Source organism: Alexandromys fortis, unplaced genomic scaffold (assembly GCF_014885135.2).
Source record: "Alexandromys fortis isolate MF-2015 unplaced genomic scaffold, M_Fortis_MF-2015_v1.1 scaffold_122, whole genome shotgun sequence".
NCBI lineage: Eukaryota > Metazoa > Chordata > Mammalia > Rodentia > Cricetidae > Alexandromys > Alexandromys fortis.
The window spans coordinates 3,319,757-3,334,392 of NW_026068004.1; the positions used below are offsets into that span (position 1 = coordinate 3,319,757).

The 14,636-nt window shown below is 45.3% G+C and overlaps 2 protein-coding genes across 4 annotated transcripts in view; both read right to left on the reverse strand.

Moving 5' to 3' along the window:
* Positions 1–14,636, reverse strand: part of Foxj3 (forkhead box J3) — an 821,428-nt gene that overhangs the window by 517,281 nt on the left and 289,511 nt on the right. The window lies entirely within an intron of this gene.
* The window catches only part of Hivep3 (HIVEP zinc finger 3), a 397,655-nt gene that overhangs the window by 281,918 nt on the left and 101,101 nt on the right, over positions 1–14,636 (reverse strand). The window lies entirely within an intron of this gene.

A 14,636-nucleotide genomic window follows, 5' to 3' on the forward strand; every position in this document is an offset into this window, starting at 1 on the left:
TTCATATCAGTAGAAAATTACAGTTATGAAGTAGCAATAAAATAATTTCATGGGTGGGGGTCACTGAAACATGCGGACATGTATTAAAGGGCTGCAGCATTAGGGAGGTTGAGGATCACTGCTCTAAGGACTCTGCTTGCCTGGCTGGGTGCCTGTCCAGGTCCTGACCATGTATTTCTAGAACTGTGCAGTCTTCTGCATTCTCAATGGTGAGATATTTTAACTGTAGTAGGTGACATGGACCTGCTTCCACCCTGTTGCCACCTCTTCCTCCAAGACCCCCAAGTTCATGTTGGGGATTACAGCAGATATAGAAGCTTGAGGATCCAATAAGGGAAGGATGATTTTGGGGCAAATTGGATTTCTGTGTAGTGGGATTTACGTACATGATTCATTTAGATATTGTTTTATTTTATTTGAAGTTCTGGGATTAAACCTAGGGTCTCACACATGCTAGGCAAGTGCTCTATCTCAGAGCTATACTCCAGTCTTCCATTTATCTATGTGTATGTGTGTGTGTGTGTGTGTGTGTGTGTGTGTGTGTGTGTGGAGAGAGAGAGAGAGAGAGAGAGAGAGAGAGAGAGAGAGAGAGAGAGAGAGAGAGAGGGGAGAGAGAGAGAGAGAGAGAGAGAGAGAGAGAGAGAGAGAGAGAGAGAGACTGGGTCTGGCTAAACTGCTCAGGCTGGCCTTGACCTTGCCCTGTAACCCCTAGGCTGGCTTTGAACTTTCCACAAGCCTGCCTCAACCACCTGAGTGGCTGAAACTATAGAGCTGCACCACCAGGTCCATGCACAGTCCTTTTTGTGTAAACTCAGGTTATCCCCATAGGTGTCCCAGTGGCTTCTGCCAGCTCAGCAGTCTGCAGGTTCCATTGCACAGCACTTGGCTCTGAAGCATGAGAGCAGTGTGGAAGAGCAAGTGCAGAGACTGAGTGGAAGCCAGTCTGTGCAAGCTTTTCCCAGGGAGAAGGCAAGTGGGAGTGCAGGAAGAGAGGGCCGATGCCTGCTCAAATGGCGAAGTCTCCTGCTGAGGATATATTTGACAAAATAGTATAGACAGTTCTAAACACACCAGGCAGTTCCTTCTCTTTTTGGTGGGAATTATGCAGACTAGATTTTTTTTTTTATCAAAATCCCTCTATTGTAGGACTCTAACCTACAGCCTTAAAGTAAAAAGTGGGTGTCTGTTGCCTGGAGTCATTCTGTATGCACGGTAGCTATCAATCATAAAGCATAAACCTTGTCAACCATGCTGGGAGAAAAACTAAATTATCTTTTCAGTCTCTCTTTAGGAAAAAATCATAAAATTATTATCATATGAAGGAGTGATCAAAGAGAACTCAAAAACATATAAGGGGAGAAATATTACAGAGGTTAGAGCAGCAAGCAATTAATAATATATGGTTGTTTTCTGGATTTTGCAGGGTTTGATAAATGTCTTAAAACTCAAGACAGGATGTGATTGCTCTTATTCTCTTAACAGGAACACCCATAGTGCTAATTTCATATTTGGAATTTCACATTCTTTTTCTTTAAGTTTATTGAGGTACCTATACTTTAGGCCCTAGTGATGCACGCCTCTAATCCCAGCCCTAGCGACAAAGATAAGATGGGAGGAGACAGCTCCCACATACAGTCTCATTCTGAGATTCCTGGAGGCAGGATCTCCACTGCCTGATCTGTAAGGTCGATCAGTGTGGCTGTTTTACTTTCTGAACTTCTAGCAAGCTTTATTTATTAAAAGGCAAATAAAATATCACTGCAAGTCCCTACAAAAATATCAGTCCATCTCTAGAGAAATGACTTCTTCCCCCAGGAAAAGGCGATTATAAACTGGTCTAGGAGGGGCTCACCTGACTTGGGGATCCCCTGAGCATCACATAATGGGACCTTGTCACCCACTGAGGAGCCTTGTCTATAGCACAATGTGCTAGAGGAGAAGGATGAAGTTCACACTGTAGATGTAATTGGATGTAGAACCAACGCACTGGGCTTCTACCTCACCTAGGCAACCAGGAAAGAGGCTTTCTGAAGGTGCGCAGCCTGACAAACATGACTATTAGCACCAAGCATCTAAACTGATTCAGGGTAAACAATCATAAGCCCCCACACATCACAACTCAACGTGATTCTCTCAAGGGTCACACTGTACAAAAAATAGCCACTACTTAGCCACGTGTGCCTATTTCACTTTAAATTAAAATGCCATAAAATTAAAAGCCCACTCCCTCCATTGCTCTAGCCACATTTTAAATATTCTATGGTCACACAAAGATAATAATTTCTGAAATGAGCAATATAGCCATAAATGCTTCCCCACCCCCAGCTCTGCTGGTCCGTTTAGCTGAGATCAATATTCACTCCTGAGATATGGAGAAGCCCTTCTTCTCCAGCAGGGGGTGTTTTCAGGCCAGCATGTGAGGAGAGGAGGAGAAACAGGAGGAAAGAAAGTCTACAGAGAGCAGAGTGCCACAAAGAGTGAAGTGGGTAAGGCAGGAAATAAACCCCAGTGGGCTGGGACAGCTCTAGCAGTGAATAGGGAAACTATCAGACACATGAGCCAAGAAAATGGCCCCATCACACTCTAGAAGGAGCCAGAAAGGACTGAAAGATTCTAGCTCCAGGATCAAGGCATACACTCACAGACTCACACTCATTCCCTGTAAAGTACACATTGCATCTCAAGCCCTTGCTGCTACAGATTTGCATGTTTAAGACTATCAAAAGGCCAGGGTGGAAGAGGTGCCAGCAACAATACCAGCATGCCCCCATGCTGTGGGCCACTTCCTGGTCAGCTCCTGCCATGCCAGACCTATGTGAATTCAGGAAGTCACCATTGCCGCTGGAGTTGAAAGGATGCTGTCTTCAACTCATAAAGTCTGTGCTTGAACTCCTACATTCCAAAATTAAAGGACAACTTGGCCTCCACCAAGTTTCGTAGACTGCCAAGGTCAATGTATACTTGATTAAGCTCATGGTAGAGTGAAGGACCCACAATTTCCCAACACAGTAGTGTGAGTGAAGATGGAGAGAGTGGAAGCCCCTGGGAAGAATAAGGGCATTATTCCCTTCAGAGCAGCTGTGGAAGGCAGCTCCCACCAGGGATGACAGACTCTTCTTGGGAAGGTAACACTGCTCACAGTGGTTCCCCAAACCTTAGACAGGGCCTTGGGACCCACCTTACCTCATCATTGCATCTAATTCTCACAGGAGCTCTGTCTGGACCCAAAGCAGGCAGACAGACACAAGTCAGGGAAGAAGAGAGATCTAATTGTTTTTCAAGTTTCATCTCTGTCATGGTTTTGCTTTCTTTGTTGGTGGTGGAAAAGTCCATAAAAATGTAATTGATAGTGAATGTGTAAAACCTTAGATGAAGCTTCATGGGTTTAGGGTGACCTTTCTGTACAGAAGTTCACTAAGATGAACAGAGTTTGTGGCTGACTAAATGTTTGTTAGGGTGAACACCATAATCTAGCTGTGTTATATTTTTGTGAGCTTATCATAGTAAAATGATTTGAAAACAGACAACACAAACAAGAGTTCTATCCCAGCTCTTCTAACAAAGAAACAGACCTAGAAACTGTAAGTGGCTTGCCCAGAGTTAGCTGTTGACAATAATTCTACCATAATAGCATTGCCCTACCCACTCACAACCCAGTAAACACAGTTAAAAAAAAAATAGCTTACTTAGAGGGTAACAGTCAAATTCTAGAGTAGACTGGGTTCAAATCCTGCTTCTGTCAAATGCTAGCAAATGTGGGCCTGTGGTTCCATCCCTCTGTGCTTTGTTCTCATTGTATGCAGTGATAGTGAGAGCAGCACCCACCTTGCTTCTGAACAGCCTGGGATGGGAAAACACTGTGATGGTAGAAAGGGGGCAGATGGGCAGGCAGCTGCACACATTAGCAGCAATGGTCCAGTACTGGGTCCAAACATAGCCTGTGTCCCCAGGCACTTCCAGAAAAATGAACAAGAACTAAAGTAGAGAAGATGCATGGGCCTTAAGTGAGGGACAACAAGGCAGGAAGGACCCAATTCCTAGGGCCAAGTGACAACTAGTTTTGAAGAGCCATATGGTCTTTTTATATAGTTTCTCATCTAATCCCTGGCCCATCTTTGAAATGGGGAGTCCAAGGTTCAGAGAAGTTAAGCAGCCTCTTCAAGCTGAGGCTTTGATGCTGAGGCTCTAGCTCACACTGCCTACTTTCAGAGTCCTCACTCCAAGTCTGGGTAGCACCCAGGCCAACCAAACAAGGACAAGACAGTTCTCTACAAGCCTGTACAGAAGGCTGAGAAACGTGGTGTCAGCTAACTCAGTTCTCTGGGCAAAGTCTTACATACTTGGAATTTGTCGGTGCTGACTTGGGTTTCCATCCCAGCCCTCAGCTCAGTCACTTGTTAATGATGTGAAAGAGAGGTCTAAATGACCAGCCTGCCTGGGAGGCCTTACCACACGGGGTCCCGGAAGGAGAAGGGCAGTTGATGAGATGGGTTGATATGCCCATGTTTTTCTCCAGAGGCCCCACAACTGTAAAGGCTCCCACCTTCCCCCAACAGACTCTTCTTGGGAAGGACGGCTCTATTTTCAGTATCCTGGTCCCTTTTTAGGAAGCTTGACTGGTGTCTGATTCATGTTCCCAAACTCTCTGCCCGTCCTCTTAACTCCACACTCAGATGAACATTGCACCCCCAACAAGAAACACAGCGGGAGCATGAGAAATAGCAGCAGGCCAGCCTTGGACTGAGAGCCCCAATTATATCTCCCAACACCAGATCTTAGTTTCTCTATTGACAGAAGAGAGTTGGCATCTATATGGGGAGAATGTAGTTTTAATTAAAGCTTGTCAACACACAAAACCCATTTCCATTTATATATGCTTCCCAGCTTTAGAATGGTGGTGATATGGAACAGGAAGAATGGAAACATATGTTATCATGCCAAGAGACAAGCTTTAGAAGTCAAGTCTCCCTGGGGCCACAGGGCCAAGAGCTTCCATTGGCTGCCATTGATGTGTCCCCAACACAGTGCCTACTGGGCAATCAGCAAACATCAGTTGAACAAGTGGGATTCCCTTTAGCTAGGGAAGTAAATTTTTGTTCACTCTGTAGAGGATAATGGTCCTCAGCTTTCCCTTTGTCCCAAAAGACACTGGGCTGCTCACTGTCTGATGGGCTGGATGGCAGGAAGTGACATTCCATAGAAAGCAGGGGTTAATTGCTTCAGCTGATGAGCTAGCTGTCTTGTATCATGTGTCCGGATCACACCTTCCTGTCCTGATCTCATTGGTCATGAAAAGATACAGATTTCAGTGTATAATGGAAGGTGTTAAACTAAGTGTCTGTGAGACATTCAGAGGGAAATAGCAGCTATGCCCAGTCCATCAGCAGGATAGAGCTGCCTGACTCCTGGTGGAGGGGCACGTCAACAGTTCAACATGGAAGCAGATACCCTCAGGGGAGGTGAATGGGAGTGGAGTAATGTCAGGAAAATAAGGGAAACCCAAGACCCCCACACTAGAGCTAAGTATTTTGGACAATGTGAATGCTGACATAAAACCAGTCATTGATCCACAGAAAGCAAGATTTGGAGTAAAACTCAGTTTATCTCTTTTTAAGTGGCTACAAACACTAGAGTGTTAATGTGCACGCTGCTCACACACCTGCTGAGAGTAGTACATGGCCTTGGCTCTGACTCCTCCAGAAATCTAGTCTAGAGACACCAAAGAGCTGGCCAATAGATTCCTTACAGGCAGGGCTGATACAGAACCAGCAGGAGGATACCAAGGACACACCCTGACTTGCTTTCATGCATGAACCACAGTTCATTGCTATCCCATGGTGAAGCTCTGAGGCTGGAAGAAGAACAAAGGGAGGAAGGATAGGAAGTGGAGAAACAGGACCTCAGTGTGTAAATGTGACTAAGCAGAGGGAGGCATCCTCAAGACTAGGCACTGATAAATGTCAAAATCAGCTGTCCTCTGGCTGCTGACCCCTCTGCTCTGGGGTCCTTCATAGTCTAAATGCAGTTAAGTCAATCAGCTATACTTCTAAGGGAAAGCTGACCACTGTGTAGAGAATCTAAATTAACTATGCCCACCTCATGGTCTGGTGAAAGTATAGATAACAGTTCACCCAGGTGTCTTCCCAGCTGGGAGGAAGAGGAGGAAAGAGGTCAAGCACTCAGCAGATATGGTATGCCCTGAGTTTATCTATGACAGCAAAGGTGAGGACTAGGAATAAGGATTGTTGGAGGTTTTGTTTTCATTTTATTTTTGACTTTTTATTTTTTGAGAATTTCCAATGTGAGTAATGTATACACATTACTTCCCCCTTCCCCCCTCTCCATCCGACTCCTCCTATGTCCTCCCCACCCCCTCCCAAATTCACGATCTCTTCTTTAATTATGTTTACGTATATTTGTAGATATTTACAAAAATGCAGCCTGCTGGTTCCATTTGGCATTGCTCATATGTGTGCATGTTTAGGGATTACCACTTGTGGTTGGATAAGCTATCGGGGGGGGGGGGGGGGCTCGTCCCTGGAGAAGACTGATTCGGCCTCTCTCAGCAGCCATTCATTAATCGCCTATTGATCTTTATCTAGGGTGGGGCACATCAACTAGTGTTGTCATTGTGCAGGTCTTGTTCAAGCAGCCACATTTTTCAGATTTCATGTCTGAAGCTTTCCTGTCATATATAATGGCACTGTCTCCCACAGACATCCTGATCCTCTGATCCTTAAACCTAGACAGAGAAACAGCCGGCATATCCTCAGCAGCACTTAGCCCGCTGCACAGTGGCTCTCAAATAGGAGCTACTCCCATGCTTAGCAGACATTTGGCAATGTGTGAAAACATCTGTGGCTGTCACTACTAGGGACAGTGGGTAGCCATGGGCATCCGGTGAGCAGAAGCCAACTGTGTTCTGCAATGCAAGTGACAGCAGTCCATACAAAGGAGCTGTCTGGCTCAAAATGCCACTGGTACCAAGTTTGGAAAGCTGGCTACAGATCCACAGGATTCTACATTCAGATCCTACTCCATAGCTGTCTGGTTCAGGAGCCTTTGCTCCACTTATGTTACCTCCCAGTGCTCTTTAACAAAGCATGTATTTGTGTCTCAAAATGCCAGGCACTACCCAAAGCAATGTGTAGACATGGAGCCATTTAACCTTCTTAACTACTCTATGCCCCAGTATTGTCTCCCCTCCTACTTTATAGAGAGAACTGAGGCACAGAGGGGAGAAACCAGGACCCCACAGAGCAGCACCGAGCCATGGCTCAGACTCTCATGACACCTTGCTTCTAGAACTGTGCGCTAGGCCAGGCAACTCGGAGTACAAGGTTCTCCACTTTGCTCCCTCAGGTGAAAGTGTTAAGCAAGTGTCAGCATCTCCTCCCCAAGTCCACATTATTCCATGTTGTTTGCATTATCCCTGGATATGGAGCCCAAGGACCACACCCATGCTTTTCCTGCTTCCTTTCCACCTCACACAGGTGGACAATCATTCAAATACTTCCTCTACAACAGCAGCCACCCAAATGTCAGTTCAGAAACCCAGCATGTGCTCTAGCCATGTTTACAAACACTGGAGCCCAAAGCCAGTGACCACAGCCAGAGTTACCGAGGTCTGGAATTGTCCTCTGATCTAAAGCAACACCCCACGACTCCCCAGCTCCCTACAGTATGGCTTTTGGAGGTTCCAGGAGTGTCTATCTGGAAACAGCTTGTGAAATAGTGTCTATCTGTAACAGCCTGACTCACCAAGCAATTTAAAAAATATACGCTGTCAGAGCTCCCTTGCTGGCCCTTCACAGAACAGAGGCTAACCTTATGAGGACAAGCAGAAGCAAACAGGAAAACCCACAGGTTTCAGTACGGTGGGGTCTATGAATACAAGCAAGGAAGTAATTAGCCAAACAAACACTGGGGAACATGATCCCTTTATGGGAAGCGAACCAGTCTCACCTGCTGAAGCCCACAGCAGACCCCAGAGGACAGTCCTCATGTACGCACAGACCAAACCCAAGTTCAGGGAGACACCACATCGTTACCTCCAGTCCCATGTTTTCTCCTGCCTGCTCCTCTTGGTCCCCGACATAACCTCTTCAAACCTGGCTTTCTTCTGGCTAAAATGTTCCATCTGAGGCTTCTTCCAGAGGAAAGCTTCAGGTGTACAAGGCCTTACGACACAGCCCCTATTGGCTGGCTCCAATTTATGGTATTCCTCTTAGCCTCCTGAGGCCTAGGGTTACTGGCATGTTCCACCAATCCCCTCAACTTTCTTCATTAACTTTGCTGTAGTGGTGCTGGGAATTGAACCCAAGACCTTGCATATGCTAGGCAAGCACTCTACCACTAAGCTACTGCACAGCCCAAAGCTCACACTATTTCTTTCGTCATTTTTTAAATTTATTTTACATACCAACCACAGTTTCCCCTCCCTCCTTCCCTCTCCTTCCCCCTATATCCCCCTACCTCCCTGGTCTGCTCCTCCTCTATCTCCACTTAGATGGGGTAAGGCCTCCCATGGGAATCAACAAAGCATGGCACATCAAGCTGAGGTAGTACCAAGCTCCTCTGCCCTGTATCAAGGCTGAACATGGCAGCCCACTATAGGGAATAGGCTCCAAAGAGCCAGCTCATGCATCAAGAACATGTCCTGGTCCCACTGCTAGGGGCCCCACAAAAGACCAAGCTACACAATTGTTACCCAGATGCAGAGAGTCTAGGTTGGTCCTATGCTAGCTCCCTAGCTTTCCGTTCAGAGTCCGTGAGCTCCCAAAAGCTCACATCAGCTGTCTCTGCAGGGTTCCCCATCACAGTCTCAACTCCCCCCCCCCCACCCCACCTTGTTCATACAATCCCTCCACCCTCTCTTTCAAATGGACTCCCAGAGCTTGGTACAGTAAAGCTCACACTCTTAAAGAGAGCTGAGTCAGCAGAGAGATATTGAGAAGCCGTCAAGCTCACGGTATTTCTTTGGTCCTTGCCCTTCTCAGCACCCAGGAAACAGTATAGCCAGTTTGCTAATCATGGAGAGATGGTGCAATAGTTAAGAGCACTTGCTGCTCTTGCATGGGACTTGGTTTTGGTTCTCATCATCAACATGGTGGCTCACAACTGTCTGTAACTCCAGTTCTAGAGGATCCAACACCCTCTTCTAGCCTCCATGGGCAACAGGCATACCTATGATGAACAGACATATATATATAGGCAAAGAACTTATATACAGAGAAAAAATAAACTAATATTTTCTAAAGGAAACTGATTCTAGGAAGGAGAGAAAAGGAAAGCTTTCATATATAGATATGTGTGTGTGTGTATGTGTGTGTGTGTGTGTGTGTGTACATATATATGGTTTTGGTTTTCGAGACAGCATTTCTCTGTGTAGCTCTAGCTATCCTGGAACTTGCTTTGTAGACCAGGCTAGCCTCGAACTCACAGAGATCCGTTTGCTTCTGCCTCCCAAGTGCTGGGATTAAAGGTGTGAGCCACCACTGTCCAGTGATATAATTATATTTCAATTTTTTAAAATTACAAAAAAAATCCCAGTGATGATGTTCAGAAGGCAAAAAGAACTCCCTACAAAATCCTGACAAATTGAATTCAGTGCCCACAATTCAGAGTAGGAGAAGGCCAAGTCTCAAAAGTCACTCTCTCACTTGCTGTTAGACACTGACTTCTAGACATGACAGGGAGCTGCACTCATGAAATTTCAACAATATGGTCTCATAAACAAGACCTGTGCAGAGACAACACCAGCTGAAGTTCCAGTATGAATAGAGGAAATCTCACAAGGCCCATCCCTAGACAAAAAGGCAATTAATGGCTGCTGAGTGGAGATATCAGTTTCTCCAGGGACGAGGGCCCTGACAGGTTATCCAGTCCCAAATGGTCAGTCTGAAATACATGTACACAGGAACATTACTAAATGGATTCAGTAGGTGTGTGTGTGTGTATTTTATAAAAAAATTACAAAGTAGAGGTTATAAATTTGAGAGATAATAAAGGGGATATGGGAAGAGCTGGAGGGGAAGGGGGAAATAATGTACACACAGCATTCATATATAAAATTCTCAAAAATAAAATTTAAAAAGCTGATTATGAAAACCAAGTATGGCGTTGCATATCTATAGTTCCAGTGCTCAGCAGGCTGATGCAAAATTGTGATTTTGAGGTCAGCCTGAGCTGACAGTGAATTCCAGACCAGCTTGTGACAGTGAAACCTTGTGTCAAACAAGCAAACCAAATCAAACACAACAAAGCCAGCTCTCACCACCACCTGATTCCATGAGCAATGTCTACACAGATGCCTCCCTTAGGAGACCCTCAGAGATCAGTCCTGCTGTTATATTTCTCTGGCTCTTTGTCTTGGAGAGAGGAAAAGGTCAGACCCAGAAAGGGTTTCTATCCCTGCGTTAAGGGCTCTAGGGCCACATTCCTGTTTCCAATATTCACTCGTGGGCCTCAGATCCCCATCATAAGAAGAGAGCTGTTCCCAGGGAAGTTTGCAGAAGTGGCAGGCTCAAGATGAGATTCCTCAACTGTGGCTACAGTGGACACTGCCTCTGCCCTGACAGTCATGTCTTATGCAGAGCTGTAGGGCAGGCATTCCTGGGCCCAATGTCCCTTTGCTAAGTCTTCAATCAGCACAGGGTCTCAAGCCCCGTGGAAGCTGAAGCTGAAGATAAACAGGGTATAAGGATCTTGGGGTACAGTGGGACATCTCCAGGACTTGCTGTTCATGTGTTGTATCTGAGAAAGAAAACTGGACCACACTAAAAAGTGCAAGCTCCTGTAATTCCTGGGAGGCTGAGGCAGGAAGATCACGTGTGCTTAATAGAAAATTTCAGCTTAAGCGGCAAGTGAGCAGCTAGCCTCCAGGATGGAAGAAAAACGGTGATGGGAGAAAGTACTGTCCACGCAGCACAGAAGCTGCCCAGTGAGAGGGCAAGTGCCAGGATTCCAGGAAGAAGAGTGGCTGGCAGTCCTCTCAGGGACTGCTTAGAAATCTGGCACACGTGTTTCAGATCCCGTTACTCCTTGTCAAGTCCTTCAAAAGCAGAGTGTTCAGAACAAGCATATACATCAGTTTCTATCGACCCATCTACCTGATTTTGCCATCCCACAGGGAGGTTTCCATATTCGACAGGTGAGGAAACTGAGGCACAAAGAAATCAAATAACTTGTCCAAGGCCACATGGTATATGACAAAGTCGGGCTGGAAATCTGTCTCCAGTGCTGCCTGTGTTCTTCCTTCTCACACCAAACTGCCTACTGAGAGTGCTCAACAGACCAGGAGACAATTAGACTCTAGCTCCTAGGACTAGCACAGGTGGCAGTGTCCAACAATCCATCAGTCTCTATCTGGGATGGTTAATAATTGACTGCCAACTCGACAAGGTCTAGGATCACCCAGGAGACAAATCTCTGAGCATGTTTGAGAGAGTTTCTAGATTAGGTTAATTGAAATGGAAAAACCCACCCTAATTGTGGGCAGTACCATTCCCTAGGCATGGGTCCCAGAATTAATTAAAGGAAAAAGTGAGCTGAGTGCCACTACCCAGCACTCTCTGCTTCCTGACTTTGAGTGTGATGTGACCAACTGTTTCACACTCCTTCCTCCATGCTTTTCTTACCATGTGGACTGTACCCTTGAAACATAAGCCAAAATAAGCCCATCCTTCCTTAAGTTACTTTTTGTCAAGGTGTTTGGTCACGACAACGAAAAATAAGCAATAACCTGCAGTTCCTTCATAGAAGGAAAACAGAACTTGACGACAGGTAGATTGGTACAGAAACAGAAATCTGGCATTCTAATATAGACCTGATCAAATATTTGCCCAAAAGAAATGAAACCTTCAGGCACACAAGGACCTATATGTAAATGTATGCAAATATTCATTACATCATGACAGTTTTGTTCATAATGGTTCAAATGCAGTAACAATCCAGATTTCTCTCAACAAGAAAATGGGTATTTTGAAATGTGGGGTAGGCATATAGGGCAGTTGTAAAGTGCTTGCCTAGCTTGCACAAAGCCCTCACTTTGACCACAACCACTGCAAAAGACTGAGCATGGAAGCACACATCTGTAATCCCAGCACTTGGGAGGTAGAAACAGAAACATTCTGAAGCCAGAAGTGGGCGCTGTATCTATGTTCCACTCTTATTTCTCCCTCCTTTTTCCTTACCCCCTTTCTCTCATTCCTCATCATCCTTCCCTGCTCTCTTTCCCTTTCCCTTGCTCATCCCCCTTTCCCTTTCATCCATCTTCCCTCTTATTCTCCCCTCTCATCTCTTTCTCTCTCCTTCAGAAGCTTACCAACTTCTTTCCAAGCCACAGGATCCCAAGCACTTCCAGGACTGCCATTACAAATTAGTGAGCTGGTCAGAAAGCCAGGCTTCCTGCTTCTCAGCCTGTTCCAAAGGGCAGATGCTCTACAGAACTGGCCAGTGGCCTACAGAGAAGGCTGGCAAGCCCACACGGCTTTCACTGGCCCCTGTGCAGCTTCTTCTTCCCAGGCACAAACTGCATGCATTTTAAATAGAATGGTACCTTTCTAAGGATCACTAGACATCAGAAGGGAGGAAGATAATTCGTCTCTGATCAAGAGAATTAACAATCCTTCCTTCCTTAGCCCCTTGAACCATTGTCTTCTTCCACTCAAGAGTCACAGTCCCAGATTAAGTAAGGGGGAGTTCTTTCCATCTTAAGCCCTGGGAAGCATGCATGGGAAGAGGGGCCCTTGTCCTAGTGCCTATAGGACCATCTAAAACAGTCTCCTCCAGGCACATCTCCATCTTGCTTGGTGAGAATGGATAAAGATGTTCAAGGAACCAGGGATAGGAACAGAAGTGAGACTGACATTGTTAGCTCCCCTAGGCTGCAGGGGGTCCCTGGCAACCAGGAAGTCCATCTGCTGTACCCTCCCTCCCCCACAGTAGGCTCACAGGAAGGGAAGGGGACAATAGTGAACCAACTGCCCTTGCTCCAAAGTGTTTCAGGAAGTGAGCAGCAGAGCCCACCTGCCTGAGAGCAAGTCACAGCAGAGTCCCTTATCAGCTGGGGCTTCTTGGACAAAAAAATGTTGTAAGGTTCCTCAGCCAAGAGCCCTGGGAGTTGAGTTCAGCCATGTGCAACTCAGACACATGGGCAAGGGAAGGGGGCTGAGGATGCCAAATGACTCCCACCTTCCTGTTTGCTAGAAGGTGAGAGTCAGTCTTGGAGAAGTACTGGATGCTTTCAACACACACACACACACACACACACACACACACACACACACACGGGAACTGGTTCCTATAATTCCCTAACATACTAAAACTGATATCTTGCTATTTTATGGTCAGGAAGAAAAGAGGCAGCCATAACAGAAAAGCTAAATCATCCTGGGTCTTGAGTAAGCAGCAGAGACATACCTCTAAGCCTGACTTACTCTACTCCAGGTCTGGGGTGTGGGGGAGGTGTGCATTCAGGGGAAATAGCTGACCAAAGCAGAACTTTCCATGCATGAAACTGAAAATTAGCCCACATCCACTAACTCTTTCAATTTATCATAGAGAGAGGAGAATTGAGTCCCTAGAAGCTGTACTTTTGCATGTAAGGGCTTGACTGGTGGTTACTACTCAGTATCACTTCTGTCCTTGTAAGACACTTGCTATGGATTTAAAACACACAAACAACCCACCATTCTCCACTGGCTTGAGAGGCGCTTGCAATGCTGCCTTGAGAAGAACATACCATCCTATCTGCTGACCAGATCATGGAACAGAGCAAGCACTGCAAAACCCCCAAGGGTGTATATACACCCTCAACAGACTTAGCAGAGTCCTCCATGGTTGGTTAAGTATCGAGATCTACTGTGATATTAAAGACAACCCAAAGGACTAGAATTTCCAGCACCATGGTGGACTGGCAGCTTACTGAGAACAATGAATACAAATGGGTATAATAGGGAAAATGTCTTTTTAAATGACTAATGAACTGAAATTTTTATGAGAAATGGTAGCAAGCAAAACAAAGTAAAAACTGCAGTCTAGAAAGGCAGCCAAACACTGCAGCCAGGCTGAGGACGTCTGCAGATTACAGTGACCTTGGGCTGCATCTACTGTGACCTCCTGGGAAGAGGAGGCAAGAGGAGAATGTCCCCCAAACTGTGAAGATTAAGTATGAGATAGAAACATACGCTGGTACACTTTGTGAAACCATGGAATACTGAAAACAAACATTTAAATATAGCTAAAAAGGAAAAAAATATTAATTGTCCTCAAAGGAAAGCCAAAGACACTACACTTGAAAGGTGACAATGAAACAGAAGAGAATAAGCACAGAGATAAAGCCAACAACAACAATGAAAATCTCTCTCAAAAACAAGGGATTTAACCCAACAAAAATATAGGGGCTCATTTTAATTTCTCACTAAAGAAAATGGTAACAAGTTCAAGCTCTAACAGAAAATATTAAACAAAACAAAGTGGGCAGAATTATATGAATACTAGTCCACATAAGATTTAAGACTTATTCATTAATTAAGATTTATTTCATTAAATCTTAATTAAATAATTAAGAATTATTTCATGATTTAAAAGAATCATGAAAGAAAAAAGTTCCATTTTGTTATACAAAATTCAAT